The 25016-nt window shown below is 45.8% G+C and overlaps 72 non-coding genes and 6 pseudogenes across 72 annotated transcripts; all 78 read left to right on the forward strand.

The window, feature by feature from the left end:
* The first annotated feature begins 28 nt into the window (after positions 1-28).
* LOC123437277 lies at positions 29-147 on the forward strand. Its single transcript, XR_006628467.1, has one exon. It is a non-coding gene; the product is annotated as a 5S ribosomal RNA (ribosomal RNA).
* Positions 148-332: 185 nt separating this feature from the next.
* LOC123437139 lies at positions 333-451 on the forward strand. Its single transcript, XR_006628336.1, has one exon. It is a non-coding gene; the product is annotated as a 5S ribosomal RNA (ribosomal RNA).
* A 182-nt stretch (positions 452-633) lies between these two features.
* LOC123433484 lies at positions 634-746 on the forward strand (annotated as a pseudogene).
* A 280-nt stretch (positions 747-1026) lies between these two features.
* On the forward strand, positions 1027-1145 carry LOC123435188. The gene has a single exon (XR_006626449.1). It is a non-coding gene; the product is annotated as a 5S ribosomal RNA (ribosomal RNA).
* A 188-nt stretch (positions 1146-1333) lies between these two features.
* On the forward strand, positions 1334-1431 carry LOC123433542 (annotated as a pseudogene).
* A 194-nt stretch (positions 1432-1625) lies between these two features.
* LOC123437001 lies at positions 1626-1744 on the forward strand. The gene has a single exon (XR_006628206.1). It is a non-coding gene; the product is annotated as a 5S ribosomal RNA (ribosomal RNA).
* A 185-nt stretch (positions 1745-1929) lies between these two features.
* Positions 1930-2048, forward strand: LOC123438170. The gene has a single exon (XR_006629329.1). It is a non-coding gene; the product is annotated as a 5S ribosomal RNA (ribosomal RNA).
* Positions 2049-2408: 360 nt separating this feature from the next.
* On the forward strand, positions 2409-2527 carry LOC123433206. The gene has a single exon (XR_006624747.1). It is a non-coding gene; the product is annotated as a 5S ribosomal RNA (ribosomal RNA).
* Positions 2528-2727: 200 nt separating this feature from the next.
* LOC123433436 lies at positions 2728-2870 on the forward strand (annotated as a pseudogene).
* A 182-nt stretch (positions 2871-3052) lies between these two features.
* Positions 3053-3171, forward strand: LOC123438182. The gene has a single exon (XR_006629340.1). It is a non-coding gene; the product is annotated as a 5S ribosomal RNA (ribosomal RNA).
* Positions 3172-3362: 191 nt separating this feature from the next.
* LOC123435076 lies at positions 3363-3481 on the forward strand. Its single transcript, XR_006626338.1, has one exon. It is a non-coding gene; the product is annotated as a 5S ribosomal RNA (ribosomal RNA).
* Positions 3482-3705: 224 nt separating this feature from the next.
* Positions 3706-3824, forward strand: LOC123433344. Its single transcript, XR_006624868.1, has one exon. It is a non-coding gene; the product is annotated as a 5S ribosomal RNA (ribosomal RNA).
* A 200-nt stretch (positions 3825-4024) lies between these two features.
* LOC123438193 lies at positions 4025-4143 on the forward strand. The gene has a single exon (XR_006629351.1). It is a non-coding gene; the product is annotated as a 5S ribosomal RNA (ribosomal RNA).
* A 191-nt stretch (positions 4144-4334) lies between these two features.
* LOC123431543 lies at positions 4335-4453 on the forward strand. The gene has a single exon (XR_006623134.1). It is a non-coding gene; the product is annotated as a 5S ribosomal RNA (ribosomal RNA).
* Positions 4454-4647: 194 nt separating this feature from the next.
* LOC123431693 lies at positions 4648-4766 on the forward strand. Its single transcript, XR_006623282.1, has one exon. It is a non-coding gene; the product is annotated as a 5S ribosomal RNA (ribosomal RNA).
* A 182-nt stretch (positions 4767-4948) lies between these two features.
* Positions 4949-5067, forward strand: LOC123438206. The gene has a single exon (XR_006629362.1). It is a non-coding gene; the product is annotated as a 5S ribosomal RNA (ribosomal RNA).
* A 188-nt stretch (positions 5068-5255) lies between these two features.
* Positions 5256-5374, forward strand: LOC123436236. The gene has a single exon (XR_006627470.1). It is a non-coding gene; the product is annotated as a 5S ribosomal RNA (ribosomal RNA).
* A 185-nt stretch (positions 5375-5559) lies between these two features.
* Positions 5560-5678, forward strand: LOC123438218. Its single transcript, XR_006629373.1, has one exon. It is a non-coding gene; the product is annotated as a 5S ribosomal RNA (ribosomal RNA).
* Positions 5679-5884: 206 nt separating this feature from the next.
* On the forward strand, positions 5885-6003 carry LOC123437487. The gene has a single exon (XR_006628664.1). It is a non-coding gene; the product is annotated as a 5S ribosomal RNA (ribosomal RNA).
* A 206-nt stretch (positions 6004-6209) lies between these two features.
* On the forward strand, positions 6210-6328 carry LOC123436063. The gene has a single exon (XR_006627300.1). It is a non-coding gene; the product is annotated as a 5S ribosomal RNA (ribosomal RNA).
* A 188-nt stretch (positions 6329-6516) lies between these two features.
* Positions 6517-6614, forward strand: LOC123433600 (annotated as a pseudogene).
* A 194-nt stretch (positions 6615-6808) lies between these two features.
* LOC123438095 lies at positions 6809-6927 on the forward strand. Its single transcript, XR_006629256.1, has one exon. It is a non-coding gene; the product is annotated as a 5S ribosomal RNA (ribosomal RNA).
* A 197-nt stretch (positions 6928-7124) lies between these two features.
* LOC123435141 lies at positions 7125-7243 on the forward strand. The gene has a single exon (XR_006626402.1). It is a non-coding gene; the product is annotated as a 5S ribosomal RNA (ribosomal RNA).
* A 185-nt stretch (positions 7244-7428) lies between these two features.
* Positions 7429-7526, forward strand: LOC123433543 (annotated as a pseudogene).
* Positions 7527-7716: 190 nt separating this feature from the next.
* LOC123437212 lies at positions 7717-7835 on the forward strand. The gene has a single exon (XR_006628404.1). It is a non-coding gene; the product is annotated as a 5S ribosomal RNA (ribosomal RNA).
* Positions 7836-8076: 241 nt separating this feature from the next.
* LOC123437109 lies at positions 8077-8195 on the forward strand. Its single transcript, XR_006628308.1, has one exon. It is a non-coding gene; the product is annotated as a 5S ribosomal RNA (ribosomal RNA).
* Positions 8196-8389: 194 nt separating this feature from the next.
* LOC123438474 lies at positions 8390-8508 on the forward strand. Its single transcript, XR_006629614.1, has one exon. It is a non-coding gene; the product is annotated as a 5S ribosomal RNA (ribosomal RNA).
* A 239-nt stretch (positions 8509-8747) lies between these two features.
* On the forward strand, positions 8748-8866 carry LOC123438229. Its single transcript, XR_006629384.1, has one exon. It is a non-coding gene; the product is annotated as a 5S ribosomal RNA (ribosomal RNA).
* Positions 8867-9053: 187 nt separating this feature from the next.
* LOC123438237 lies at positions 9054-9172 on the forward strand. Its single transcript, XR_006629391.1, has one exon. It is a non-coding gene; the product is annotated as a 5S ribosomal RNA (ribosomal RNA).
* A 191-nt stretch (positions 9173-9363) lies between these two features.
* Positions 9364-9482, forward strand: LOC123432161. The gene has a single exon (XR_006623757.1). It is a non-coding gene; the product is annotated as a 5S ribosomal RNA (ribosomal RNA).
* A 182-nt stretch (positions 9483-9664) lies between these two features.
* On the forward strand, positions 9665-9783 carry LOC123432172. Its single transcript, XR_006623768.1, has one exon. It is a non-coding gene; the product is annotated as a 5S ribosomal RNA (ribosomal RNA).
* A 194-nt stretch (positions 9784-9977) lies between these two features.
* LOC123437132 lies at positions 9978-10096 on the forward strand. Its single transcript, XR_006628329.1, has one exon. It is a non-coding gene; the product is annotated as a 5S ribosomal RNA (ribosomal RNA).
* Positions 10097-10278: 182 nt separating this feature from the next.
* On the forward strand, positions 10279-10397 carry LOC123432173. Its single transcript, XR_006623769.1, has one exon. It is a non-coding gene; the product is annotated as a 5S ribosomal RNA (ribosomal RNA).
* Positions 10398-10579: 182 nt separating this feature from the next.
* LOC123438067 lies at positions 10580-10698 on the forward strand. Its single transcript, XR_006629229.1, has one exon. It is a non-coding gene; the product is annotated as a 5S ribosomal RNA (ribosomal RNA).
* A 230-nt stretch (positions 10699-10928) lies between these two features.
* LOC123435484 lies at positions 10929-11047 on the forward strand. The gene has a single exon (XR_006626732.1). It is a non-coding gene; the product is annotated as a 5S ribosomal RNA (ribosomal RNA).
* Positions 11048-11229: 182 nt separating this feature from the next.
* On the forward strand, positions 11230-11348 carry LOC123435470. The gene has a single exon (XR_006626719.1). It is a non-coding gene; the product is annotated as a 5S ribosomal RNA (ribosomal RNA).
* A 200-nt stretch (positions 11349-11548) lies between these two features.
* LOC123438241 lies at positions 11549-11667 on the forward strand. Its single transcript, XR_006629395.1, has one exon. It is a non-coding gene; the product is annotated as a 5S ribosomal RNA (ribosomal RNA).
* Positions 11668-11849: 182 nt separating this feature from the next.
* Positions 11850-11968, forward strand: LOC123437758. Its single transcript, XR_006628929.1, has one exon. It is a non-coding gene; the product is annotated as a 5S ribosomal RNA (ribosomal RNA).
* Positions 11969-12171: 203 nt separating this feature from the next.
* Positions 12172-12290, forward strand: LOC123438253. Its single transcript, XR_006629406.1, has one exon. It is a non-coding gene; the product is annotated as a 5S ribosomal RNA (ribosomal RNA).
* A 206-nt stretch (positions 12291-12496) lies between these two features.
* Positions 12497-12615, forward strand: LOC123438266. The gene has a single exon (XR_006629418.1). It is a non-coding gene; the product is annotated as a 5S ribosomal RNA (ribosomal RNA).
* A 182-nt stretch (positions 12616-12797) lies between these two features.
* LOC123438277 lies at positions 12798-12916 on the forward strand. The gene has a single exon (XR_006629429.1). It is a non-coding gene; the product is annotated as a 5S ribosomal RNA (ribosomal RNA).
* A 194-nt stretch (positions 12917-13110) lies between these two features.
* LOC123432535 lies at positions 13111-13228 on the forward strand. The gene has a single exon (XR_006624113.1). It is a non-coding gene; the product is annotated as a 5S ribosomal RNA (ribosomal RNA).
* A 179-nt stretch (positions 13229-13407) lies between these two features.
* Positions 13408-13526, forward strand: LOC123436238. The gene has a single exon (XR_006627471.1). It is a non-coding gene; the product is annotated as a 5S ribosomal RNA (ribosomal RNA).
* A 191-nt stretch (positions 13527-13717) lies between these two features.
* Positions 13718-13835, forward strand: LOC123432097. The gene has a single exon (XR_006623696.1). It is a non-coding gene; the product is annotated as a 5S ribosomal RNA (ribosomal RNA).
* Positions 13836-14032: 197 nt separating this feature from the next.
* Positions 14033-14151, forward strand: LOC123438289. Its single transcript, XR_006629440.1, has one exon. It is a non-coding gene; the product is annotated as a 5S ribosomal RNA (ribosomal RNA).
* A 206-nt stretch (positions 14152-14357) lies between these two features.
* LOC123437702 lies at positions 14358-14476 on the forward strand. The gene has a single exon (XR_006628877.1). It is a non-coding gene; the product is annotated as a 5S ribosomal RNA (ribosomal RNA).
* Positions 14477-14658: 182 nt separating this feature from the next.
* On the forward strand, positions 14659-14777 carry LOC123438300. The gene has a single exon (XR_006629451.1). It is a non-coding gene; the product is annotated as a 5S ribosomal RNA (ribosomal RNA).
* A 233-nt stretch (positions 14778-15010) lies between these two features.
* LOC123433452 lies at positions 15011-15119 on the forward strand (annotated as a pseudogene).
* A 182-nt stretch (positions 15120-15301) lies between these two features.
* Positions 15302-15420, forward strand: LOC123438312. Its single transcript, XR_006629462.1, has one exon. It is a non-coding gene; the product is annotated as a 5S ribosomal RNA (ribosomal RNA).
* A 179-nt stretch (positions 15421-15599) lies between these two features.
* LOC123438396 lies at positions 15600-15718 on the forward strand. The gene has a single exon (XR_006629540.1). It is a non-coding gene; the product is annotated as a 5S ribosomal RNA (ribosomal RNA).
* Positions 15719-15906: 188 nt separating this feature from the next.
* LOC123432904 lies at positions 15907-16025 on the forward strand. Its single transcript, XR_006624471.1, has one exon. It is a non-coding gene; the product is annotated as a 5S ribosomal RNA (ribosomal RNA).
* A 185-nt stretch (positions 16026-16210) lies between these two features.
* LOC123435550 lies at positions 16211-16329 on the forward strand. Its single transcript, XR_006626795.1, has one exon. It is a non-coding gene; the product is annotated as a 5S ribosomal RNA (ribosomal RNA).
* A 197-nt stretch (positions 16330-16526) lies between these two features.
* LOC123432327 lies at positions 16527-16645 on the forward strand. The gene has a single exon (XR_006623916.1). It is a non-coding gene; the product is annotated as a 5S ribosomal RNA (ribosomal RNA).
* A 194-nt stretch (positions 16646-16839) lies between these two features.
* Positions 16840-16958, forward strand: LOC123438399. Its single transcript, XR_006629543.1, has one exon. It is a non-coding gene; the product is annotated as a 5S ribosomal RNA (ribosomal RNA).
* A 251-nt stretch (positions 16959-17209) lies between these two features.
* Positions 17210-17328, forward strand: LOC123433098. The gene has a single exon (XR_006624651.1). It is a non-coding gene; the product is annotated as a 5S ribosomal RNA (ribosomal RNA).
* A 179-nt stretch (positions 17329-17507) lies between these two features.
* Positions 17508-17626, forward strand: LOC123435471. Its single transcript, XR_006626720.1, has one exon. It is a non-coding gene; the product is annotated as a 5S ribosomal RNA (ribosomal RNA).
* A 404-nt stretch (positions 17627-18030) lies between these two features.
* Positions 18031-18149, forward strand: LOC123438079. The gene has a single exon (XR_006629240.1). It is a non-coding gene; the product is annotated as a 5S ribosomal RNA (ribosomal RNA).
* Positions 18150-18340: 191 nt separating this feature from the next.
* Positions 18341-18459, forward strand: LOC123436952. The gene has a single exon (XR_006628159.1). It is a non-coding gene; the product is annotated as a 5S ribosomal RNA (ribosomal RNA).
* A 188-nt stretch (positions 18460-18647) lies between these two features.
* LOC123432682 lies at positions 18648-18766 on the forward strand. The gene has a single exon (XR_006624254.1). It is a non-coding gene; the product is annotated as a 5S ribosomal RNA (ribosomal RNA).
* A 182-nt stretch (positions 18767-18948) lies between these two features.
* Positions 18949-19067, forward strand: LOC123438325. The gene has a single exon (XR_006629474.1). It is a non-coding gene; the product is annotated as a 5S ribosomal RNA (ribosomal RNA).
* A 218-nt stretch (positions 19068-19285) lies between these two features.
* On the forward strand, positions 19286-19404 carry LOC123437757. Its single transcript, XR_006628928.1, has one exon. It is a non-coding gene; the product is annotated as a 5S ribosomal RNA (ribosomal RNA).
* A 185-nt stretch (positions 19405-19589) lies between these two features.
* On the forward strand, positions 19590-19708 carry LOC123438057. Its single transcript, XR_006629219.1, has one exon. It is a non-coding gene; the product is annotated as a 5S ribosomal RNA (ribosomal RNA).
* A 179-nt stretch (positions 19709-19887) lies between these two features.
* LOC123438058 lies at positions 19888-20006 on the forward strand. The gene has a single exon (XR_006629220.1). It is a non-coding gene; the product is annotated as a 5S ribosomal RNA (ribosomal RNA).
* Positions 20007-20194: 188 nt separating this feature from the next.
* LOC123431724 lies at positions 20195-20313 on the forward strand. Its single transcript, XR_006623313.1, has one exon. It is a non-coding gene; the product is annotated as a 5S ribosomal RNA (ribosomal RNA).
* A 182-nt stretch (positions 20314-20495) lies between these two features.
* On the forward strand, positions 20496-20614 carry LOC123438059. The gene has a single exon (XR_006629221.1). It is a non-coding gene; the product is annotated as a 5S ribosomal RNA (ribosomal RNA).
* A 179-nt stretch (positions 20615-20793) lies between these two features.
* Positions 20794-20912, forward strand: LOC123438337. The gene has a single exon (XR_006629485.1). It is a non-coding gene; the product is annotated as a 5S ribosomal RNA (ribosomal RNA).
* A 194-nt stretch (positions 20913-21106) lies between these two features.
* LOC123431726 lies at positions 21107-21225 on the forward strand. Its single transcript, XR_006623315.1, has one exon. It is a non-coding gene; the product is annotated as a 5S ribosomal RNA (ribosomal RNA).
* A 188-nt stretch (positions 21226-21413) lies between these two features.
* On the forward strand, positions 21414-21532 carry LOC123438348. The gene has a single exon (XR_006629496.1). It is a non-coding gene; the product is annotated as a 5S ribosomal RNA (ribosomal RNA).
* Positions 21533-21750: 218 nt separating this feature from the next.
* On the forward strand, positions 21751-21869 carry LOC123432725. The gene has a single exon (XR_006624294.1). It is a non-coding gene; the product is annotated as a 5S ribosomal RNA (ribosomal RNA).
* Positions 21870-22069: 200 nt separating this feature from the next.
* LOC123432031 lies at positions 22070-22188 on the forward strand. Its single transcript, XR_006623633.1, has one exon. It is a non-coding gene; the product is annotated as a 5S ribosomal RNA (ribosomal RNA).
* A 395-nt stretch (positions 22189-22583) lies between these two features.
* On the forward strand, positions 22584-22702 carry LOC123438142. Its single transcript, XR_006629301.1, has one exon. It is a non-coding gene; the product is annotated as a 5S ribosomal RNA (ribosomal RNA).
* A 181-nt stretch (positions 22703-22883) lies between these two features.
* On the forward strand, positions 22884-23002 carry LOC123436048. Its single transcript, XR_006627286.1, has one exon. It is a non-coding gene; the product is annotated as a 5S ribosomal RNA (ribosomal RNA).
* Positions 23003-23183: 181 nt separating this feature from the next.
* LOC123436049 lies at positions 23184-23302 on the forward strand. The gene has a single exon (XR_006627287.1). It is a non-coding gene; the product is annotated as a 5S ribosomal RNA (ribosomal RNA).
* Positions 23303-23496: 194 nt separating this feature from the next.
* LOC123437532 lies at positions 23497-23615 on the forward strand. The gene has a single exon (XR_006628706.1). It is a non-coding gene; the product is annotated as a 5S ribosomal RNA (ribosomal RNA).
* A 215-nt stretch (positions 23616-23830) lies between these two features.
* LOC123437050 lies at positions 23831-23949 on the forward strand. The gene has a single exon (XR_006628252.1). It is a non-coding gene; the product is annotated as a 5S ribosomal RNA (ribosomal RNA).
* A 194-nt stretch (positions 23950-24143) lies between these two features.
* On the forward strand, positions 24144-24262 carry LOC123436706. Its single transcript, XR_006627919.1, has one exon. It is a non-coding gene; the product is annotated as a 5S ribosomal RNA (ribosomal RNA).
* A 212-nt stretch (positions 24263-24474) lies between these two features.
* Positions 24475-24593, forward strand: LOC123435595. The gene has a single exon (XR_006626840.1). It is a non-coding gene; the product is annotated as a 5S ribosomal RNA (ribosomal RNA).
* Positions 24594-24790: 197 nt separating this feature from the next.
* On the forward strand, positions 24791-24909 carry LOC123432227. Its single transcript, XR_006623821.1, has one exon. It is a non-coding gene; the product is annotated as a 5S ribosomal RNA (ribosomal RNA).
* The last annotated feature ends 107 nt before the right edge of the window (positions 24910-25016 follow it).

Genomic DNA, 25016 nt, shown 5'->3' on the forward strand with positions numbered 1-25016 from the left:
ATAAGGAACAAATAGATAGTTGCATGTCGGATGCGATCATACCAGCACTAAAGCACCGGATCCCATCAGAACTCCGAAGTTAAGCGTGCTTGGGCGAGAGTAGTACTAGGATGGGTGACCTCCTAGGAAGTCCTCGTGTTGCATTTCCCTTTTTAAATATATTTTTGCGCCACGTGACAAGGATGACGCGGGAGCGTTATCTATAGGACCTCATTTTCTTATTTTTGACGATTACTGTGTGACTTTTCCCACCGCGCTTGACACCCAACGACTAGTAGTAGTAGTAGTAGTAGTAGGGGCAAGCATAAGGAACAAATAGATAGTTGCATGTCGGATGCGATCATACCAGCACTAAAGCAACGGATCCCATCAGAACTCCGAAGTTAAGCGTGCTTGGGCGAGAGTAGTACTAGGATGGGTGACCTCCTGGGAAGTCCTCGTGTTGCATTCCCCTTTTTAAATATATTTTTGCGCCACGTGACAAGGATGACGCGGGAGCGTGATCTATATGACCTCATTTTCTTATTTTTGACGATTACTGTGTGACTTTTCCCACCGCGCTTGACACCCAACGACTAGTAGTAGTAGTAGTAGTAGGGGCAAGCAAAAGGAACAAATAGATAGTTGCATGTCGGATGCGATCATACCAGCACTAAAGCACCGGATCCCATCAGAACTCCGAAGTTAAGCGTGCTTGGGCGAGAGTAGTACTAGGATGGGTGACCTCTATTTTTGCGCCACGTGACAAGGATGACGCGGGAGCGTGATCTATATGACCTCATTTTCTTATTTTTGACGATTACTGTGTGACTTTTCCCACCGCGCTTGACACCCAACGACTAGTAGTAGTAGTAGTAGTAGTAGTAGTAGTAGTAGTAGTAGTAGTAGTTGTTGTAGTAGTAGTAGTAGTAGTAGTAGTAGTAGTAGTAGTAGTAGTAGTAGTAGTAGTAGTAGTAGTAGTAGTAGTAGTTGTAGTAGTAGTAGTAGTAGGGGAAAGCATAAGGAACAAATAGATAGTTGCATGTCGGATGCGATCATACCAGCACTAAAGCACCGGATCCCATCAGAACTCCGAAGTTAAGTGTGCTTGGGCGAGAGTAGTACTAGGATGGGTGACCTCCTGGGAAGTCCTCGTGTTGCATTCCCCTTTTTAAATATATTTTTACGCCACGTGACAAGGATGACGCGGGAGCGTGATCTATATGACCTCATTTGCTTATTTTTGACGATTACTGTGTGACTTTTCCCACCGCGCTTGACACCCAACGACTAGTAGTAGTAGTAGTAGTAGTAGTAGGGGCAAGCATAAGGAACAAATAGATAGTTGCATGTCGGATGCGATCATACCAGCACTAAAGCACCGGATCCCATCAGAACTCCGAAGTTAAGCGTGCTTGGGCGACCTCCTGGGAAGTCCTCGTGTTGCATTCCCCTTTTTAAATATATTTTTGCGCCACGTGACAAGGATGACGCGGGAGCGTGATCTATATGACCTCATTTTCTTATTTTTGACGATTACTGTGTGACTTTTCCCACCGCGCTTGACACCCAACGACTAGTAGTAGTAGTGGTAGTAGTAGTAGTAGTAGGGGCAAGCATAAGGAACAAATAGATAGTTGCATGTCGGATGCGATCATACCAGCACTAAAGCACCGGATCCCATCAGAACTCCGAAGTTAAGCGTGCTTGGGCGAAAGTAGTACTAGGATGGGTGACCTCCTGGGAAGTCCTCGTGTTGCATTCCCCTTTTTAAATATATTTTTGCGCCACGTGACAAGGATGACGCGGGACCGTGATCTATATGACCTCATTTTCTTATTTTTGACGATTACTGTGTGACTTTTCCCACCGCGCTTGACACCCAACGACTAGTAGTAGTAGTAGTAGTAGTACGGGAAAGCATAAGGAACAAATAGATAGTTGCATGTCGGATGCGATCATACCAGCACTAAAGCACCGGATCCCATCAGAACTCCGAAGTTAAGCGTGCTTGGGCGAGAGTAGTACTAGGATGGGTGACCTCCTGGGAAGTCCTCGTGTTGCATTCCCCTTTTTAAATATATTTTTGCGCCACGTGACAAGGATGACGCGAGACCGTGATCTATATGACCTCATTTTCTTATTTTTGACGATTACTGTGTGACTTTTCCCACCGCGCTTGACACCCAACGACTAGTAGTAGTAGTAGTAGTAGTAGTAGTAGTAGTAGTAGTAGTAGTAGGGGCAAGCATAAGGAACAAATAGATAGTTGCATGTCGGATGCGATCATACCAACACTAAAGCACCGGCTCGTTACTGTGTGACTTTTCCCACCGCGCTTGACACCCAACGACTAGTAGTAGTAGTAGTAGTAGTAGTAGTAGTAGTAGTAGGGGCAAGCATAAGGAACAAATAGATAGTTGCATGTCGGATGCGATCATACCAACACTAAAGCACCGGCTCCCATCGGAACTCCGAAGTTAAGCGTGCTTGGGCGAGAGTACTACTAGGATGGGTGACCTCTTGGGAAGTCCTCGTGTTGCATTCCCCTTTTTAAATATATTTTTGCGCCACGTGACAAGGATGACGCGGGAGCGTGATCTATATGACCTCATTTTCTTATTTTTGACGATTACTGTGTGACTTTTCCCACCGCGCTTGACACCCAACGACTAGTAGTAGTAGTAGTAGTAGTAGTAGTAGTAGTAGTAGGGGCAAGCATAAGGAACAAATAGATAGTTGCATGTTGGATGCGATCATACCAGCACTAAAGCATCGGATCCCATCAGAACTCCGAAGTTAAGCGTGCTTTGGCGAGAGTAGTACTAGGATAACTGGCGAGAGTAGTACTAGGATGGGTGACCTCCTGGGAAGTCCTCGTGTTGCATTCCCCTTTTTAAATATATTTTTACGCCACGTGACAAGGATGACGCGGGAGCGTGATCTATATGACCTCATTTTCTTATTTTTGACGATTACTGTGTGACTTTTCCCACCGCGCTTGACACCCAACGACTAGTAGTAGTAGTAGTAGTAGGGGCAAGCATAAGGAACAAATAGATAGTTTCATGTGGGATGCGATCATACCAGCACTAAAGCACCGGATCCCATCAGAACTCCGAAGTTAAGCGTGCTTGGGCGAGAGTAGTACTAGGATGGGTGACCTCCTGGGAAGTCCTCGTGTTGCATTCCCCTTTTTAAATATATTTTTGCGCCACGTGACAAGGATGACGCGGGACCGTGATCTATATGACCTCATTTTTTTATTTTTGACGATTACTGTGTGACTTTTCACACCGCGCTTGACACCCAACGTCTAGTAGTACTAGTAGTAGTAGTAGTAGTAGGGGCAAGCATAAGGAACAAATAGATAGTTGCATGTCGTATGCGATCATACCAGCACTAAAGCACCGGATCCCATCAGAACTCCGAAGTTAAGCGTGCTTGGGCGAGAGTAGTACTAGGATGGGTGACCTCCTGGGAAGTCCTCGTGTTGCATTCCCCTTTTTAAATATATTTTTGCGCCACGTGACAAGGATGACGCGGGAGGGTGATCTATATGACCTCATTTTCTTATTTTTGACGATTACTGTGTGACTTTTCCCACCGCGCTTGACACCCAACGACTAGTAGTAGTAGTAGTAGTAGTAGTAGTAGTAGTAGTAGTAGTAGTAGTAGTAGTAGTAGTAGGGGCAAGCATAAGGAACAAATAGATAGTTGCATGTCGGATGCGATCATACCAGCACTAAAGCACCGGATCCCATCAAAACTGTGAAGTTAAGCGTGCTTGGGCGAGAGTAGTACTAGGATGGGTGACTTCCTGGGAAGTACTCGTGTTGCATTCCCCTTTTTAAATATATTTTTGCGCCACGTGACAAGGATGACGCGGGACCGTGATCTATATGACCTCATTTTCTTATTTTTGACGATTACTGTGTGACTTTTCCCACCGCGCTTGACACCCAACGACTACTAGTAGTAGTAGTAGTAGTAGTAGTAGTAGTAGTAGGGGCAAGCATAAGGAACAAATAGATAGTTGCATGTCGGATGCGATCATACCAGCACTAAAGCACCGGATCCCATCAGAACTCCGAAGTTAAGCGTGCTTGGGCGAGAGTAGTACTAGGATGGGTGACCTCCTGGGAAGTCCTCGTGTTGCATTCCCCTTTTTAAATATATTTTTGCGCCACGTGACAAGGATGACTCGGGAGCGTGATCTATATGACCTCATTTTCTTATTTTTGACGATTACTGTGTGACTTTTCCCACCGCGCTTGACACCCAACGACTAGTAGTAGTAGTAGTAGTAGTAGTAGTAGGAGCAAGCATAAGGAACAAATAGATAGTTGCATGTCGGATGCGATCATACCAGCACTAAAGCACCGGATCCCATCGGAACTCCGAAGTTAAGTGTGCTTGGGCGAGAGTACTACTAGGATGGGTGACCTCCTGGGAAGTCCTCGTGTTGCATTCCCCTTTTTAAATATATTTTTGCGCCACGTGACAAGGATGACGCGGGAGCGTGATCTATATGACCTCATTTTCTTATTTTTGACGATTACTGTGTGACTTTTCCCACCGCGCTTGACACCCAACGACTAGTAGTAGTAGTAGTAGTAGTAGTAGTAGTAGGGGCAAGCATAAGGAACAAATAGATAGTTGCATGTCGGATGCGATCATACCAGCACTAAAGCACCGGATCCCATCACAACTCCGAAGTTAAGCGTGCTTGGGCGAGAGTAGTACTAGGATGGGTGACCTCCTGGGAAGTCCTCGTGTTGCATTCCCCTTTTTAAATATATTTTTGCGCCACGTGACAAGGATGACGCGGGAGCGTGATCTATATGACCTCATTTTCTTATTTTTGACGATTACTGTGTGACTTTTCCCACCGCGCTTGACACCCAACCACTAGTAGTAGTAGTAGTAGTAGGGGCAAGCATAAGGAACAAATAGATAGTTGCATGTTGGATGCGATCATACCAGCACTAAAGCACCGGATCCCATCAGAACTCCGAAGTTAAGCGTGCTTGGGCGAGAGTAGTACTAGGATGGGTGACCTCCTGGGAAGTCCTCGTGTTGCATTCCCCTTTTTAAATATATTTTTGCGCCACGTGACAAGGATGACGCGGGAGCGTGATCTATATGACCTCATTTTCTTATTTTTGACGATTACTGTGTGACTTTTCCCACCGCGCTTGACACCCAACGACTAGTAGTAGTAGTAGTAGTAGTAGTAGGGGCAAGCATAAGGAACAAATAGATAGTTGCATGTCGGATGCGATCATACCAGCACTAAAGCACCGGATCCCATCAGAACTCCGAAGTTAAGCGTGCTTGGGCGAGAGTAGTACTAGGATGGGTGACCTCCTCGGAAGTCCTCGTGTTGCATTCCCCTTTTTAAATATATTTTTGCGCCACGTGACAAGGATGACGCGGGAGCGTGATCTATATGACCTCATTTTCTTATTTTTGACGATTACTGTGTGACTTTTCCCACCGCGCTTGACACCCAACGACTAGTAGTAGTAGTAGTAGTAGTATGGGAAAGCATAAGGAACAAATAGATAGTTGCATGTCGGATGCGATCATACCAGCACTAAAGCACCGGATCCCATCAGAACTCCGAAGTTAAGCGTGCTTGGGCGAGAGTAGTACTAGGATGGGTGACCTCCTGGGAAGTCCTCGTGTTGCATTCCCCTTTTTAAATATATTTTTGCGCCACGTGACAAGGATGACGCGGGAGCGTGATCTATATGACCTCATTTTCTTATTTTTGACGATTACTGTGTGACTTTTCCCACCGCGCTTGAGACCCAACGACTAGTAGTAGTAGTAGTAGTACTAGTAGTAGTACTAGTAGTAGTAGGGGCAAGCATAAGGAACAAATAGATAGTTGCATGTAGGATGCGATCATACCAGCACTAAAGCACCGGACCCCATTAGAACTCCGAAGTTAAGCGTGCTTGGGCGAGAGTAGTACTAGGATGGGTGACCTCCTGGGAAGTCCTCGTGTTGCATTCCCCTTTTTAAATATATTTTTGCGCCACGTGACAAGGATGACGCGGGAGCGTGATCTATATGACCTCATTTTCTTATTTTTGACGATTACTGTGTGACTTTTCCCACCGCGCTTGACACCCAACGACTAGTAGTAGTAGTAGTAGTAGTAGTACTAGTAGTAGTAGTAGTAGGGGCAAGCATAAGGAACAAATAGATAGTTGCATGTCGGATGCGATCATACCAGCACTAAAGCACCGGATCCCATCAGAACTCCAAAGTTAAGCGTGCTTGGGCGAGAGTAGTACTAGGATGGGTGACCTCCTGGGAAGTCCTCGTGTTGCATTCCCCTTTTTAAATATATTTTTGCGCCACGTGACAAGGATGACGCGGGAGGGTGATCTATATGACCTCATTTTCTTATTTTTGACGATTACTGTGTGACTTTTCCCACCGCGCTTGACACCCAACGACTAGTAGTAGTAGTAGTAGTAATAGTAGGGGCAAGCATAAGGAACAAATAGATAGTTGCATGTCGGATGCGATCATACGAGCACTAAAGCACCGGATCCCATCAGAACTCCGAAGTTAAGCGTGCTTGGGCGACCTCCTGGGAAGTCCTCGTGTTGCATTCCCCTTTTTAAATATATTTTTACGCCACGTGACAAGGATGACGCGGGAGCGTGATCTATATGACCTCATTTTCTTATTTTTGACGATTACTGTGTGACTTTTCCCACCGCGCTTGACACCCAACGACTAGTAGTAGTAGTGGTAGTAGTAGTAGTAGTAGGGGCAAGCATAAGGAACAAATAGATAGTTGCATGTCGGATGCGATCATACCAGCACTAAAGCACCGGATCCCATAAGAACTCCGAAGTTAAGCGTGCTTGGGCGAAAGTAGTACTAGGATGGGTGACCTCCTGGGAAGTCCTCGTGTTGCATTCCCCTTTTTAAATATATTTTTGCGCCACGTGACAAGGATGACGCGGGAGCGTGATCTATATGACCTCATTTTCTTATTTTTGACGATTACTGTGTGACTTTTCCCACCGCGCTTGACACCCAACGACTAGTAGTAGTAGTAGTAGTAGTAGTAGTAGTAGTACGGGAAAGCATAAGGAACAAATAGATAGTTGCATGTCGGATGTGATCATACCAGCACTAAAGCACCGGATCCCATCAGAACTCCGAAGTTAAGCGTGCTTGGGCGAGAGTAGTACTAGGATGGGTGACCTCCTGGGAAGTCCTCGTGTTGCATTCCCCTTTTTAAATATATTTTTGCGCCACGTGACAAGGATGACGCGGGAGCGTGATCTATATGACCTCATTTTCTTATTTTTGACGATTACTGTGTGACTTTTCCCACCGCGCTTGACACCCAACGACTAGTAGTAGTAGTAGTAGTAGTAGGGGCAAGCATAAGGAACAAATAGATAGTTGCATGTCGGATGCGATCATACCAGCACTAAAGCACCGGATCCCATCAGAACTCCGAAGTTAAGCGTGCTTGGGCGACCTCCTGGGAAGTCCTCGTGTTGCATTCCCTTTTTAAATATATTTTTGCGCCACGTGACAAGGATGACGCGGGAGCGTGATCTATATGACCCCATTTTCTTATTTTTGACGATTACTGTGTGACTTTTGCCACCGCGCTTGACACCCAACGACTAGTAGTAGTAGTAGTAGTAGTAGTAGTAGGGGCAAGCATAAGGAACAAATAGATAGTTGCATGTCGGATGCGATCATACCAGCACTAAAGCACCGGATCCCATCAGAACTCTGAAGTTAAGTGTGCTTGGGCGAGAGTAGTACTAGGATGGGTGACCTCCTGGGAAGTCCTCGTGTTGCATTCCCTTTTTAAATATATTTTTGCGCCACGTGACAAGGATGACGCGGGAGCGTGATCTATATGACCTCATTTTCTTCTTTTTGACGATTACTGTGTGACTTTTCCCACCGCGCTTGACACCCAACGACTAGTAGTAGTAGTAGTAGTAGTAGTAGTAGTAGTAGTAGTAGTAGTAGTAGTAGTAGTAGTACTAGTACTAGTAGTAGTAGGGGCAAGCATAAGGAACAAATAGATAGTTGCATGTCGGATGCGATCATACCAGCACTAAAGCACCGGATCCCATTAGAACTCCAAAGTTAAGCGTGCTTGGGCGAGAGTAGTACTAGGATGGGTGACCTCCTGGGAAGTCCTCGTGTTGCATTCCCCTTTTTAAATATATTTTTGCGCCACGTGACAAGGATGACGCGGGAGCGTGATCTATATGACCTCATTTTCTTATTTTTGACGATTACTGTGTGACTTTTCCCACCGCGCTTGACACCCAACGACTAGTAGTAGTAGTAGTAGTAGTAGTAGTAGTAGGGGCAAGCATAAGGAACAAATAGATAGTTGCATGTCGGGTGCGATCATACCAGCACTAAAGCACCGGATCCCATCAGAACTCCGAAGTTAAGCGCGCTTGGGCGAGATTAGTACTAGGATGGGTGACCTCCTGGGAAGTCCTCGTGTTGCATTCCCCTTTTTAAATATATTTTTGCGCCACGTGACAAGGATGACACGGGCCCGTGATCTATATGACCTCATTTTCTTATTTTTGACGATTACTGTGTGACTTTTCCCACCGCGCTTGACACCCAACGACTAGTAGTAGTAGTAGTAGTAGTAGTAGTAGTAGTAGTAGTAGTAGTAGTAGTAGTAGTAGTAGTAGTAGTAGTAGTAGGGGCAAGCATAAGGAACAAAAAGATAGTTGCATGTCGGATGCGATCATACCAGCACTAAAGCACCGGATCCCATCAGAACTCCGAAGTTAAGCGTGCTTGGGCGAGAGTAGTACTAGGATGGGTGACCTCCTGGGAAGTCCTCGTGTTGCATTCCCTTTTTAAATATATTTTTGCGCCACGTGACAAGGATGACGCGGGAGCGTGATCTATATGACCCCATTTTCTTATTTTTGACGATTACTGTGTGACTTTTGCCACCGCGCTTGACACCCAACGACTAGTAGTAGTAGTAGTAGTAGTAGTAGGGGCAAGCATAAGGAACAAATAGATAGTTGCATGTCGGATGAGATCATACCAGCACTAAAGCACCGGATCCCATCAGAACTCCGAAGTTAAGCGTGCTTGGGCGAGAGTAGTACTAGGATGGGTGACCTCTTGGGAAGTCCTCGTGTTGCATTCCCCTTTTTAAATATATTTTTGCGCCACGTGACAAGGATGACGCGGGACCGTGATCTATATGACCTCATTTTCTTATTTTTGACGATTACTGTGTGACTTTTCCCACCGCGCTTGACACCCAACGACTAGTAGTAGTAGTAGTAGTAGTAGTAGTAGGGGCAAGCATAAGGAACAAATAGATAGTTGCATGTCGGATGCGATCATACCAGCACTAAAGCACCGGATCCCATCAGAACTACGAAGTTAAGCGTGCTTGGGCGAGAGTAGTACTAGGATGGGTGACCTCCTCGGAAGTCCTCGTGTTGCATTCCCCTTTTTAAATATATTTTTGCGCCACGTGACAAGGATGACGCGGGACCGTGATCTATATGACCTCATTTTCTTATTTTTGACGATTACTGTGTGACTTTTTCCACCGCGCTTGACACCCAACCACTAGTAGTAGTAGTAGTAGTAGGGGCAAGCATAAGGAACAAATAGATAGTTGCATGTCGGATGCGATCATACCAGCACTAAAGCACCATATCCCATCAGAACTCCGAAGTTAAGCGTGCTTGGGCGAGAGTAGTACTAGGATGGGTGACCTCCTGGGAAGTCCTCGTGTTGCATTCCCCTTTTTAAATATATTTTTGCGCCACGTGACAAGGATGACGCGGGAGCGTGATCTATATGACCTCATTTTCTTATTTTTGACGATTACTGTGTGACTTTTCCCACCGCGCTTGACACCCAACGACTAGTAGTAGTAGTAGTAGTAGTAGTAGTAGTACGGGCAAGCATACGGAACAAATAGATAGTTGCATGTCGGATGTGATCATACCAGCACTAATGCACCGGATCCCATCAGAACTCCGAAGTTAAGCGTGCTTGGGCGAGAGTAGTACTAGGATGGGTGACCTCCTGGGAAGTCCTTGTGTTGCATTCCCCTTTTTAAATATATTTTTGCGCCACGTGACAAGGATGACGCGGGAGCGTGATCTATATGACCTCATTTTCTTATTTTTGACGATTACTGTGTGACTTTTCCCACCGCGCTTGACACCCAACGACTAGTAGTAGTAGTAGTAGTAGGGGCAAGCATAAGGAACAAATAGATAGTTGCATGTCGGATGCGATCATACCAGCACTAAAGCACCATATCCCATCAGAACTCCGAAGTTAAGCGTGCTTGGGCGAGAGTAGTACTAGGATGGGTGACCTCCTGGGAAGTCCTCGTGTTGCATTCCCCTTTTTAAATATATTTTTGCGCCACGTGACAAGGATGACGCGGGAGCGTGATCTATATGACCTCATTTTCTTATTTTTGACGATTACTGTGTGACTTTTCCCACCGCGCTTGACACCCAACGACTAGTAGTAGTAGTAGTAGTACGGGCAAGCATACGGAACAAATAGATAGTTGCATGTCGGATGCGATCATACCAGCACTAATGCACCGGATCCCATCAGAACTCTGAAGTTAAGCGTGCTTGGGCGAGAGTAGTACTAGGATGGGTGACCTCCTGGGAAGTCCTTGTGTTGCATTCTCCTTTTTAAATATATTTTTGCGCCACGTGACAAGGATGACGCGGGAGCGTGATCTATATGACCTCATTTTCTTATTTTTGACGATTACTGTGTGACTTTTCCCACCGCGCTTGACACCCAACGACTAGTAGTAGTAGTAGTAGTAGTAGTAGTAGTAGTAGTAGTAGTAGTAGTAGTAGTAGTAGTAGTAGTAGGGGCAAGCATAAGGAACAAATAGATAGTTGCATGTCGGATGCGATCATACCAGCACTAAAGCACCGGATCCCATCAGAACTCCGAAGTTAAGCGTGCTTGGGCGAGAGTAGTACTAGGATGGGTGACCTCTCGGGAAGTCCTCGTGTTGCATTCCCCTTTTAAAATATATTTTTGCGCCACGTGACAAGGATGACGCGGGAGTGTGATCTATATGACCTCATTTTCTTATTTTTGACGATTACTGTGTGACTTTTCCCACCGCGCTTGACACCCAACGACTAGTAGTAGTAGTAGTAGTAGGGGCAAGCATAAGGAACAAATAGATAGTTGCATGTCGGATGCGATCATACCAGCACTAAAGCACCGGATCCCATCAGAACTCCGAAGTTAAGCGTGCTTGGGCGAGAGTAGTACTAGGATGGGTGACCTCCTGGGAAGTCCTTGTGTTGCATTCTCCTTTTTAAATATATTTTTGCGCCACGTGACAAGGATGACGCGGGAGCGTGATCTATATGACCTCATTTTCTTATTTTTGACGATTACTGTGTGACTTTTCCCACCGCGCTTGACACCCAACGACTAGTAGTAGTAGTAGTAGTAGTAGTAGTAGTAGTAGTAGGGGCAAGCATAAGGAACAAATAGATAGTTGCATGTCGGATGCGATCATACCAGCACTAAAGCACCGGATCCCATCAGAACTCCGAAGTTAAGCGTGCTTGGGCGAGAGTAGTACTAGGATGGGTGACCTCCTGGGAAGTCCTCGTGTTGCATTCCCCTTTTAAAATATATTTTTGCGCCACGTGACAAGGATGACGCGGGAGTGTGATCTATATGACCTCATTTTCTTATTTTTGACGATTACTGTGTGACTTTTCCCACCGCGCTTGACACCCAACGACTAGTAGTAGTAGTAGTAGTAGGGGCAAGCATAAGGAACAAATAGATAGTTGCATGTCGGATGCGATCATACCAGCACTAAAGCACCGGATCCCATCAGAACTCCGAAGTTAAGCGTGCTTGGGCGAGAGTAGTACTAGGATGGGTGACCTCCTGGGATGTCCTCGTGTTGCATTCCCCTTTTTAAATATATTTTTGCGCCACGTGACAAGGATGACGCGGGACCGTGATCTATATGACCTCATTTTCTTATTTTTGACGATTACTGTGTGACTTTTCCCACCGCGCTTGACACCCAACGACTAGTAGTAGTAGTAGTAGTAGTAGTAGTAGTAGTAGTAGTAGGGGCAAGCATAAGGAACAAATAGATAGTTGCATGTCGGATGCGATCATACCAGCACTAAAGCACCGGATCCCATCAGAACTCCGAAGTTAAGCGTGCTTGGGCGAGAGTAGTACTAGGATGGGTGACCTCCTGGGAAGTCCTCGTGTTGCATTCCCCTTTTTAAATATATTTTTGCGCCACGTGACAAGGATGACGCGGGAGCGTGATCTATATGACCTCATTTTCTTATTTTTGACGATTACTGTGTGACTTTTCCCACCGCGCTTGACACCCAACGACTAGTAGTAGTAGTAGTAGTAGTAGTAGTAGTAGTAGTAGTAGTAGGGGCAAGCATAAGGAACAAATAGATAGTTGCATATCGGATGCGATCATACCAGCACTAAAGCACCGGATCCCATCAGAACTCCGAAGTTAAGCGTGCTTGGGCGAGAGTAGTACTAGGATGGGTGACCTCCTGGGAAGTCCTCGTGTTGCATTCCCCCTTTTAAATATATTTTTGCGCCACGTGACAAGGATGACGCGGGAGCGTGATCTATATGACCTCATTTTCTTATTTTTGACGATTACTGTGTGACTTTTCCCACCGCGCTTGACACCCAACGACTAGTAGTAGTAGTAGTAGTAGGGGCAAGCATAAGGAACAAATAGATAGTTGCATGTCGGATGCGATCATACCAGCACTAAAGCACCGGATCCCATCAGAACTCCGAAGTTAAGCGTGCTTGGGCGAGAGTAGTACTAGGATGGGTGACCTCCTGGGAAGTCCTCGTGTTGCATTCCCCTTTTTAAATATATTTTTGCGCCACGTGACAAGGATGACGCGGGACCGTGATCTATATGACCTCATTTTCTTATTTTTGACGATTACTGTGTGACTTTTCCCACCGCGCTTGACACCCAACGACTAGTAGTAGTAGTAGTAGTAGTAGTAGTAGTAGGGGCAAGCATAAGGAACAAATAGATAGTTGCATGTCGGATGCGATCATACCAGCACTAAAGCACCGGATCCCATCAGAACTCCGAAGTTAAGCGTGCTTGGGCGAGAGTAGTACTAAGATGGTGACCTCCTCGGAAGTCCTCGTGTTGCATTCCCCTTTTTAAATATTTTTTTGCGCCACGTGACAAGGATGACGCGGGACCGTGATCTATATGACCTCATTTTCTTATTTTTGACAATTACTGTGTGACTTTTCCCACCGCGCTTGACACCCAACCACTAGTAGTAGTAGTAGTAGGGGCAAGCATAAGGAACAAATAGATAGTTGCATGTCGGATGCGATCATACCAGCACTAAAGCACCGGATCCCATCAGAACTCCGAAGTTAAGCGTGCTTGGGCGAGAGTAGTACTAGGATGGGTGACCTCCTCGGAAGTCCTCGTGTTGCATTCCCCTTTTTAAATATATTTTTGCGCCACGTGACAAGGATGACGCGGGAGCGTGATCTATATGACCTCATTTTCTTATTTTTGACGATTACTGTGTGACTTTTCCCACCGCGCTTGACACCCAACGACTAGTAGTAGTAGTAGTAGTAGTAGTAGTAGGGGCAAGCATAAGGAACAAATAGATAGTTGCATGTCGGATGCGATCATACCAGCACTAAAGCACCGGATCCCATCAGAACTCCGAAGTTAAGCGTGCTGGGCGAGAGTAGTACTAGGATGGGTGACCTCCTGGGAAGTCCTTGTGTTGCATTCCCCTTTTTAAATATATTTTTGCGCCACGTGACAAGGATGACGCGGGAGCGTGATCTATATGACCTCATTTTCTTATTTTTGACGATTACTGTGTGACTTTTCCCACCGCGCTTGACACCCAACGACTAGTAGTAGTAGTAGTAGTAGTAGTAGTAGTAGTAGGGGCAAGCATAAGGAACAAATAGATAGTTGCATGTCGGATGCGATCATACCAGCACTAAAGCACCGGATCCCATCAGAACTCCGAAGTTAAGCGTGCTTGGGCGAGAGTAGTACTAGGATGGGTGACCTCCTGGGAAGTCCTCGTGTTGCATTCCCCTTTTTAAATATATTTTTGCGCCACGTGACAAGGATGACGCGGGAGCGTGATCTATATGACCTCATTTTCTTATTTTTGACGATTACTGTGTGACTTTTCCCACCGCGCTTGACACCCAACGACTAGTAGTAGTAGTAGTAGTAGTAGTAGTAGTAGTAGTAGTAGTAGGGGCAAGCATAAGGAACAAATAGATAGTTGCATGTCGGATGCGATCATAGCAGCACTAAAGCACCGGATCCCATCAGAACTCCGAAGTTAAGCGTGCTTGGGCGAGAGTAGTACTAGGATGGGTGACCTCCTGGGAAGTCCTCGTGTTGCATTCCCCTTTTTAAATATATTTTTGCGCCACGTGACAAGGATGACGCGGGAGCGTGATCTATATGACCTCATTTTCTTATTTTTGACGATTACTGTGTGACTTTTCCCACCGCGCTTGACACCCAACGACTAGTAGTAGTAGTAGTAGTAGGGGCAAGCATAAGGAACAAATAGATAGTTGCATGTCGGATGCGATCATACCAGCACTAAAGCACCGGATCCCATCAGAACTCCGAAGTTAAGCGTGCTTGGGCGAGAGTAGTACTAGGATGGGTGACCTCCTGGGAAGTCCTCGTGTTGCATTCCCATTTTTAAATATATTTTTGCGCCACGTGACAAGGATGACGCGGGATCGTGATCTATATGACCTCATTTTCTTATTTTTGACGATTACTGTGTGACTTTTCCCACCGCGCTTGACACCCAACGATTAGTAGTAGTAGTAGTAGTAGTAGTAGTAGTAGTAGTAGTAGTAGTAGTAGTAGTAGTAGTAGTAGTAGTAGGGGCAAGCATAAGGAACAAATAGATAGTTGCATGTCGGATGCGATCATACCAGCACTAAAGCACCGGATCCCATCAGTTAAGCGTGCTTGGGCGAGAGTAGTACTAGGATGGGTGACCTCCTGGGAAGTCCTCGTGTTGCATTCCCCTTTTTAAATATATTTTTGCGCCACGTGACAAGGATGACGCGGGAGCGTGATCCATATGACCTCATTTTCTTATTTTTGACGATTACTGTGTGACTTTTCCCACCGCGCTTGACACCCAACGACTAGTAGTAGTAGTAGTAGTAGGGGCAAGCATAAGGAACAAATAGATAGTTGCATGTCGGATGCGATCATACCAGCACTAAAGCACCGGATCCCATCAGAACTCCGAAGTTAAGCGTGCTTGGGCGAGAGTAGTACTAGGATGGGTGACCTCCTGGGAAGTCCTCGTGTTGCATTCCCCTTTTTAAATATATTTTTGCGCCACGTGACAAGGATGACGCGGGAGCGTGATCTATATGACCTCATTTTCTTATTTTTGACGATTACTGTGTGACTTTTCCCACCGCGCTTGACACCCAACGACTAGTAGTAGTAGTAGTAGGGGCAAGCATAAGGCACAAATAGATAGTTGCATGTCGGATGCGATCATACCAGCACTAAAGCACCGGATCCCATCAGAACTCCGAAGTTAAGCGTGCTTGGGCGAGAGTAGTACTAGGATAGGTGACCTCCTAGGAAGTCCTCGTGTTGCATTCCCCTTTTTAAATATATTTTTGCGCCACGTGACAAGGATGACGCGGGACCGTGATCTATATGACCTCATTTTCTTATTTTTGACGATTACTGTGTGACTTTTCCCACCGCGCTTGACACCCAACGACTAGTAGTAGTAGTAGTAGTAGTAGTAGGGGCAAGCATAAGGAACAAATAGATAGTTGCATGTCGGATGCGATCATAGCAGCACTAAAGCACCGGATCCCATTAGAACTCCGAAGTTAAGCGTGCTTTGGCGAGAGTAGTACTAGGATGGGTGACCTCCTGGGAAGTCCTTGTGTTGCATTCCCCTTTTTAAATATATTTTTGCGCCACGTGACAAGGATGACGCGGGAGCGTGATCTATATGACCTCATTTTCTTATTTTTGACGATTACTGTGTGACTTTTCCCACCGCGCTTGACACCCAACGACTAGTAGTAGTAGTAGTAGTAGTAGGGGCAAGCATAAGGAACAAATAGATAGTTGCATGTCGGATGCGATCATACCAGCACTAAAGCACCGGATCCCATCAGAACTCCGAAGTTAAGCGTGCTTGGGCGAGAGTAGTACTAGGATGGGTGACCTCCTAGGAAGTCCTCGTGTTGCATTCCCCTTTTTAAATATATTTTTTCGCCACGTGACAAGGATGACGCGGGAGCGTGATCTATATGACCTCATTTTCTTATTTTTGACGATTACTGTGTGACTTTTCCCACCGCGCTTGACACCCAACGACTAGTACTACTACTAGTAGTAGTAGTAGTAGTAGTAGGGGCAAGCATAAGGAACAAATAGATAGTTGCATGTCGGATGCGATCATACCAGCACTAAAGCACCGGATCCCATCAGAACTCTGAAGTTAAGCGTGCTTGGGCGATAGTAGTACTAGGATGGGTGACCTCCTGGGAAGTCCTCGTGTTGCATTTCCCTTTTTAAATATATTTTTGCGCCACGCGACAAGGATGACGCGGGAGCGTGATCTATATGACCTCATTTTCTTATTTTTGACGATTACTGTGTGACTTTTCCCACCGCGCTTGACACCCAACGACTAGTAGTAGTAGTAGTAGTAGTAGTAGTATTAGGGGCAAGCATAAGGAACAAATAGATAGTTGCATGTCAGATGCGATCATACCAGCACTAAAGCACCGGATCCCATCAGAACTCCGAAGTTAAGCGCGCTTGGGCGAGAGTAGTACTAGGATGGGTGACCTCCTGGGAAGTCCTCGTGTTGCATTCCCCTTTTTAAATATATTTTTGCGCCACGTGACAAGGATGACGCGGGACCGTGATCTATATGACCTCATTTTCTTATTTTTGACGATTACTGTGTGACTTTTCCCACCGCGCTTGACACCCAACGACTAGTAGTAGTAGTAGTAGTAGTAGTAGTAGTAGTAGTAGTAGTAGTAGTAGTAGTAGTAGTAGTAGTAGTAGTAGTAGTAGTAGTAGTAGGGGCAAGCATAAGGAACAAATAGATAGTTGCATGTTCGATGCGATCATACCAGCACTAAAGCACCGGATCCCATCAGAACTCCGAAGTTAAGCGTGCTTGGGCGACAGTAGTAATAGGATGGGTGACCTCCTGGGAAGTCCTCGTGTTGCATTCCCCTTTTTAAATATATTTTTGCGCCACGTGACAAGGATGACGCGGGACCGTGATCTATATGACCTCATTTTCTTATTTTTGACAATTACTGTGTGACTTTTCCCACCTTGCTTGACACCCAACCACTAGTAGTAGTAGTAGTAGGGGCAAGCATAAGGAACAAATAGATAGTTGCATGTCGGATGCGATCATACCAGCACTAGAGCACCGGATCCCATCAGAACTCCGAAGTTAAGCGTGCTTGGGCGAGAGTAGTACTAGGATGGGTGACCTCCTGGGAAGTCCTCGTGTTGCATTCCCCTTTTTAAATATATTTTTGCGCCACCTGACAAGGATGACGCGGGAGCGTGATCTATATGACCTCATTTTCTTATTTTTGACGATTACTGTGTGACTTTTCCCACCGCGCTTGACACCCAACGACTAGTAGTAGTAGTAGTAGTAGTAGTAGTAGGGGCAAGCATAAGGAACAAATAGATAGTTGCATGTCGGATGCGATCATACCAGCACAAATATATTTTTGCGCCACCTGACAAGGATGACGCGGGAGCGTGATCTATATGACCTCATTTTCTTATTTTTGACGATTACTGTGTGACTTTTCCCACCGCGCTTGACACCCAACGACTAGTAGTAGTAGTAGTAGTAGTAGTAGTAGTAGTAGTAGGGGCAAGCATAAGGAACAAATAGATAGTTGCATGTCGGATGCGATCATACCAGCACTAAAGCACCGGATCCCATCAGAACTCCGAAGTTAAGCGTGCTTGGGCGAGAGTACTACTAGGATGGGTGACCTCCTGGGAAGTCCTTGTGTTGCATTCCCCTTTTTAAATATATTTTTGCGCCACGTGACAAGGATGACGCGGGAGCGTGATCTATATGACCTCATTTTCTTGTTTTTGACGATTACTGTGTGACTTTTCCCACCGCGCTTGACACCCAACGACTAATAGTAGTAGTAGTAGTAGTAGTAGTAGGGGCAAGCATAAGGAACAAATAGATAGTTGCATGTCGGATGCGATCATACCAGCACTAAAGCACCGGATCCCATCAGAACTCCGAAGTTAAGCGTGCTTGGGCGAGAGTAGTACTAGGATGGGTGACCTCCTGGAAAGTCCTCGTGTTGCATTCCCCTTTTTAAATATATTTTTGCGCCACGTGACAAGGATGACGCGGGAGCGTGATCTATATGACCTCATTTTCTTATTTTTGACGATTACTGTGTGACTTTTCCCACCGCGCTTGACACCCAACGACTAGTAGTAGTAGTAGTAGTAGTAGTAGGGGCAAGCATAAGGAACAAATAGATAGTTGCATGTCGGATTTGATCTTACCAGCACTAAAGCACCGGATCCCATCAGAACTCCGAAGTTAAGCGTGCTTGGGTGAGAGTAGTACTAGGATGGGTGACCTCCTGGGAAGTCCTCGTGTTGTATTCCCCTTTTTAAATATATTTTTGCGCCACGTGACAAGGATGACGCGGGAGCGTGATCTATATGACCTCATTTTCTTATTTTTGACGATTACTGTGTGACTTTTCCCACCGCGCTTGACACCCAACGACTAGTAGTAGTAGTAGTAGTAGGGGCAAGCATAAGGAACAAATAGATAGTTGCATGTCGGATGCGATCATACCAGCACTAAAGCACCGGATCCCATCAGAACTCCGAAGTTAAGCGTGCTTGGGCGAGAGTAGTACTAGGATGGGTGACCTCCTGGGAAGTCCTCGTGTTGCATTCCCATTTTTAAATATATTTTTGCGCCACGTGACAAGGATGACGCGGGATCGTGATCTATATGACCTCATTTTCTTATTTTTGACGATTACTGTGTGACTTTTCCCACCGCGCTTGACACCCAACGACTAGTAGTAGTAGTAGTAGTAGTAGTAGTAGTAGTAGTAGTAGTAGTAGTAGTAGTAGGGGCAAGCATAAGGAACAAATAGATAGTTGCATGTCGGATGCGATCATACCAGCACTAAAGCACCGGATCCCATTAGAACTCCAAAGTTAAGCGTGCTTGGGCGAGAATAGTACTAGGATGGGTGACCTCCTGGGAAGTCCTCGTGTTGCATTCCCCTTTTTAAATATATTTTTGCGCCACGTGACAAGGATGACGCGGGAGCGTGATCCATATGACCTCATTTTCTTATTTTTGACGATTACTGTGTGACTTTTCCCACCGCGCTTGACACCCAACGACTAGTAGTAGTAGTAGTAGTAGTAGGGGCAAGCATAAGGAACAAATAGATAGTTGCATGTCGGATGCGATCATACCAGCACTAAAGCACCGGATCCCATCAGAACTCCGAAGTTAAGCGTGCTTGGGCGAGAGTAGTACTAGGATGTGTGACCTCCTGGGAAGTCCTCGTGTTGCATTCCCCTTTTTAAATATATTTTTGCGCCACGTGACAAGGATGACGCGGGAGCGTGATCTATATGACCTCATTTTCTTATTTTTGACGATTACTGTGTGACTTTTCCCACCGCGCTTGACACCCAACGACTAGTAGTAGTAGTAGTAGGGGCAAGCATAAGGAACAAATAGATAGTTGCATGTCGGATGCGATCATACCAGCACTAAAGCACCGGATCCCATCAGAACTCCGAAGTTAAGCGTGCTTGGGCGAGAGTAGTACTAGGATGTGTGACCTCCTGGGAAGTCCTCGTGTTGCATTCCCCTTTTTAAATATATTTTTGCGCCACGTGACAAGGATGACGCGGGACCGTGATCTATATGACCTCATTTTCTTATTTTTGACGATTACTGTGTGGCTTTTCCCACCGCGCTTGACACCCAACGACTAGTAGTAGTAGTAGTAGTAGTAGTAGGGGCAAGCATAAGGAACAAATAGATAGTTGCATGTCGGATGCGATCATACCAGCACTAAAGCACCGGATCCCATTAGAACTCCGAAGTTAAGCGTGCTTTGGCGAGAGTAGTACTAGGATGGGTGACCTCCTGGGAAGTCCTTGTGTTGCATTCCCCTTTTTAAATATATTTTTGCGCCACGTGACAAGGATGACGCGGGAGCGTGATCCATATGACCTCATTTTCTTATTTTTGACGATTACTGTGTGACTTTTCCCACCGCGCTTGACACCCAACGACTAGTAGTAGTAGTAGTAGTAGGGGCAAGCATAAGGAACAAATAGATAGTTGCATGTCGGATGCGATCATACCAGCACTAAAGCACCGGATCCCATCAGAACTCCGAAGTTAAGCGTGCTTGGGCGAGAGTAGTACTAGGATGTGTGACCTCCTGGGAAGTCCTCGTGTTGCATTCCCCTTTTTAAATATATTTTTGCGCCACGTGACAAGGATGACGCGGGAGCGTGATCTATATGACCTCATTTTCTTATTTTTGACGATTACTGTGTGACTTTTCCCACCGCGCTTGACACCCAACGACTAGTAGTAGTAGTAGTAGGGGCAAGCATAAGGAACAAATAGATAGTTGCATGTCGGATGCGATCATACCAGCACTAAAGCACCGGATCCCATCAGAACTCCGAAGTTAAGCGTGCTTGGGCGAGAGTAGTACTAGGATGGGTGACCTCCTGGGAAGTCCTCGTGTTGCATTCCCCTTTTTAAATATATTTTTGCGCCACGTGACAAGGATGACGCGGGAGCGTGATCTATATGACCTCATTTTCTTATTTTTGACGATTACTTTGTGACTTTTCCCACCGCGCTTGACACCCAACGACTAGTAGTAGTAGTAGTAGTAGTAGTAGTAGTAGGGGCAAGCATAAGGAACAAATAGATAGTTGCATGTCGGATGCGATCATACCAGCACTAAAGCACCGGATCCCATTAGAACTCCGAAGTTAAGCGTGCTTTGGCGAGAGTAGTACTAGGATGGGTGACCTCCTGGGAAGTCCTTGTGTTGCATTCCCCTTTTTAAATATATTTTTGCGCCACGTGACAAGGATGACGCGGGAGCGTGATCTATATGACCTCATTTTCTTATTTTTGACGATTACTGTGTGACTTTTCCCACCGCGCTTGACACCCAACGACTAGTACTAGTAGTAGTAGTAGTAGTAGGGGCAAGCATAAGGAACAAATAGATAGTTGCATGTCGGATGCGATCATACCAGCACTAAAGCACCGGATCCCATCAGAACTCCGAAGTTAAGCGTGCTTGGGCGAGAGTAGTACTAGGATGGGTGACCTCCTGGGAAGTCCTCGTGTTGCATTCCCCTTTTTAAATATATTTTTGCGCCACGTGACAAGGATGACGCGGGAGCGTGATCTATATGACCTCATTTTCTTATTTTTGACGATTACTGTGTGACTTTTACCACCACGCTTGACACCCAACGACTAGTACTAGTAGTAGTAGTAGTAGTAGTAGTAGTAGTACTAGTAGTAGTAGTAGTAGGGGCAAGCATAAGGAACAAATAGATAGTTGCATGTCGGATGCGATCATACCAGCACTAAAGCACCGGATCCCATCAGAACTCTGAAGTTAAGCGTGCTTGGGCGATAGTAGTACTAGGATGGGTGACCTCCTGGGTAGTCCTCGTGTTGCATTCCCCTTTTTAAATATATTTTTGCGCCACGCGACAAGGATGACGCGGGAGCGTGATCTATATGACCTCATTTTCTTATTTTTGACGATTACTGTGTGACTTTTCCCACTGCGCTTGACACCCAACGACTAGTAGTAGTAGTAGTAGTAGTAGTAGTAGTAGTATTAGGGGCAAGCATAAGGAACAAATAGATAGTTGCATGTCGGATGCGATCATACCAGCACTAAAGCACCGGATCCCATCAGAACTCCGAAGTTAAGCGCGCTTGGGCGAGAGTAGTACTAGGATGGGTGACCTCCTGGGAAGTCCTCGTGTTTCATTCCCCTTTTTAAATATATTTTTGCGCCACGTGACAAGGATGACGCGGGACCGTGATCTATATGACCTCATTTTCTTATTTTTGACGATTACTGTGTGACTTTTCCCACCGCGCTTGACACCCAACGACTACTACTACTACTACTAGTAGTAGTAGTAGTAGTAGTAGTAGTAGTAGTAGTAGCAGTAGTAGTAGCAGTAGTAGTAGCAGTAGTAGGAGCGGTAGTAGCAGTAGTAGTAGCAGTAGTAGTAGCAGTAGTAGTAGCAGTAGTAGTAGCAGTAGTAGTAGCAGTAGTAGCAGTAGTAGCAGTAGTAGTAGTAGTAGTAGTAGTAGTAGTAGTAGTAGTAGTAGTAGTAGTAGTAGGGGCAAGCATAAGGAACAAATAGATAGTTGCATGTCGGATGCGATCATACCAGCACTAAAGCACCGGATCCCATTAAAACTCCGAAGTTAAGCGTGCTTGGGCGAGAGTAGTACTAGGATGGGTGACCTCCTGGGAAGTCCTCGTGTTGCATTCCCCTTTTTAAATATATTTTTGCGCCACGTGACAAGGATGACGCGGGAGCGTGACCTATATGACCTCATTTTCTTATTTTTGACGATTACTGTGTGACTTTTCCCACCGCGCTTGACACCCAACGACTAATAGTAGTAGTAGTAGTAGAGCAAGCATAAGGAACAAATAGATAGTTGCATGTCGGATGCGATCATACCAGCACTAAAGCACCGGAACCCATCAGAACTCCGAAGTTAAGCGTGCTTGGGCGAGAGTAGTACTAGGATGGGTGACCTCCTGGGAAGTCCTCGTGTTGCATTCCCCTTTTTAAATATATTTTTGCGCCACGTGACAAGGATGACGCGGGAGCGTGACCTATATGACCTCATTTTCTTATTTTTGACGATTACTGTGTGACTTTTCCCACCGCGCTTGACACCCAACGACTAATAGTAGTAGTAGTAGTAGAGCAAGCATAAGGAACAAATAGATAGTTGCATGTCGGATGCGATCATACCAGCACTAAAGCACCGGAACCCATCAGAACTCCGAAGTTAAGCGTGCTTGGGCGAGAGTAGTACTAGGATGGGTGACCTCCTGGGAAGTCCTCGTGTTGCATTCCCCTTTTTAAATATATTTTTGCGCCACGTGACAAGGATGACGCGGGAGCGTGATCTATATGACCTCATTTTCTTATTTTTGACGATTACTGTGTGACTTTTCCCACCGCGCTTGACACCCAACGACTAGTAGTAGTAGTAGTAGTAGTAGTAGTAGTAGGGGCAAGCATAAGGAACAAATAGATAGTTGCATGTCGGATGCGGTCATACCAGCACTAAAGCACCGGATCCCATCAGAACTTCGAAGTTAAGCGTGCTTGGGCGAGAGTAGTACTAGGATGGGTGACCTCCTGGGAAGTCCTCGTGTTGCATTCCCCTTTTTAAATATATTTTTGCGCCACGTGACAAGGATGACGCGGGACCGTGATCTATATGACCTCATTTTCTTATTTTTGACGATTACTGTGTGACTTTTCCCACCGCGCTTGACACCCAACGACTAGTAGTAGTAGTAGTAGTAGTAGTAGTAGTAGTAGTAGTAGTAGTAGTAGTAGGGGCAAGCATAAGGAACAAATAGATAGTTGCATGTCGGATGCGATCATACCAGCACTAAAGCACCGGATCCCATCAGAACTCCGAAGTTAAGCGTGCTTGGGCGAGAGTAGTACTAGGATAGGTGACCTCCTGGGAAGTCCTCGTGTTGCATTCCCCTTTTTAAATATATTTTTGCGCCACGTGACAAGGATGACGCGGGAGCGTGATCTATATGACCTCATTTTCTTATTTTTGACGATTACTGTGTGACTTTTCCCACCGCGCTTGACACCCAACGACTAGTAGTAGTAGCAGTAGTAGTAGTAGTAATAGGGGCAAGCATAAGGAACAAATAGATAGTTGCATGTCGGATGCGATCATACCAGCACTAAAGCACCGGATCCCATCAGAACTTCGAAGTTAAGCGTGCTTGGGCGAGAGTAGTACTAGGATGGGTGACCTCCTGGGAATTCCTCGTGTTGCATTCCCCTTTTTAAATATATTTTTGCGCCACGTGACAAGGATGACGCGGGAGCGTGATCTATATGACCTCATTTTCTTATTTTTGACGATTACTGTGTGACTTTTCCCACCGCGCTTGACACCCAACGACTAGTAGTAGTAGTAGTAGTAGTAGTAGTAGTAGTATTAGTAGTAGTAGTAGGGGCAAGCATAAGGAACAAATAGATAGTTGCATGTTGGATGCGCTCATACCAGCACTAAAGCACCGGATCCCATCAGAACTCCGAAGTTAAGCGTGCTTGGGCGAGAGTAGTACTAGGATGGGTGACCTCCTGGGAAGTCCTCGTGTTGCATTCCCCTTTTTAAATATATTTTTGCGCCACGTGACAAGGATGACGCGGGAGCGTGATCTATATGACCTCATTTTCTTATTTTTGACGATTACTGTGTGACTTTTCCCACCGCGCTTGACACCCAACGACTAGTAGTAGTAGTAGTAGTAGTAGTAGTAGTAGTAGGGGCAAGCATAAGGAACAAATAGATAGTTGCATGTCGGATGCGGTCATACCAACACTAAAGCACCGGATCCCATCAGAACTTCGAAGTTAAGCGTGCTTGGGCGAGAGTAGTACTAGGATGGGTGACCTCCTGGGAAGTCCTCGTGTTGCATTCCCCTTTTTAAATATATTTTTGCGCCACGTGACAAGGATGACGCGGGACCGTGATCTATATGACCTCATTTTCTTATTTTTGACGATTACTGTGTGACTTTTCCCACCG

Source organism: Hordeum vulgare, chromosome 2H (genome assembly GCF_904849725.1).
Source record: "Hordeum vulgare subsp. vulgare chromosome 2H, MorexV3_pseudomolecules_assembly, whole genome shotgun sequence".
Taxonomy (NCBI): domain Eukaryota; kingdom Viridiplantae; phylum Streptophyta; class Magnoliopsida; order Poales; family Poaceae; genus Hordeum; species Hordeum vulgare.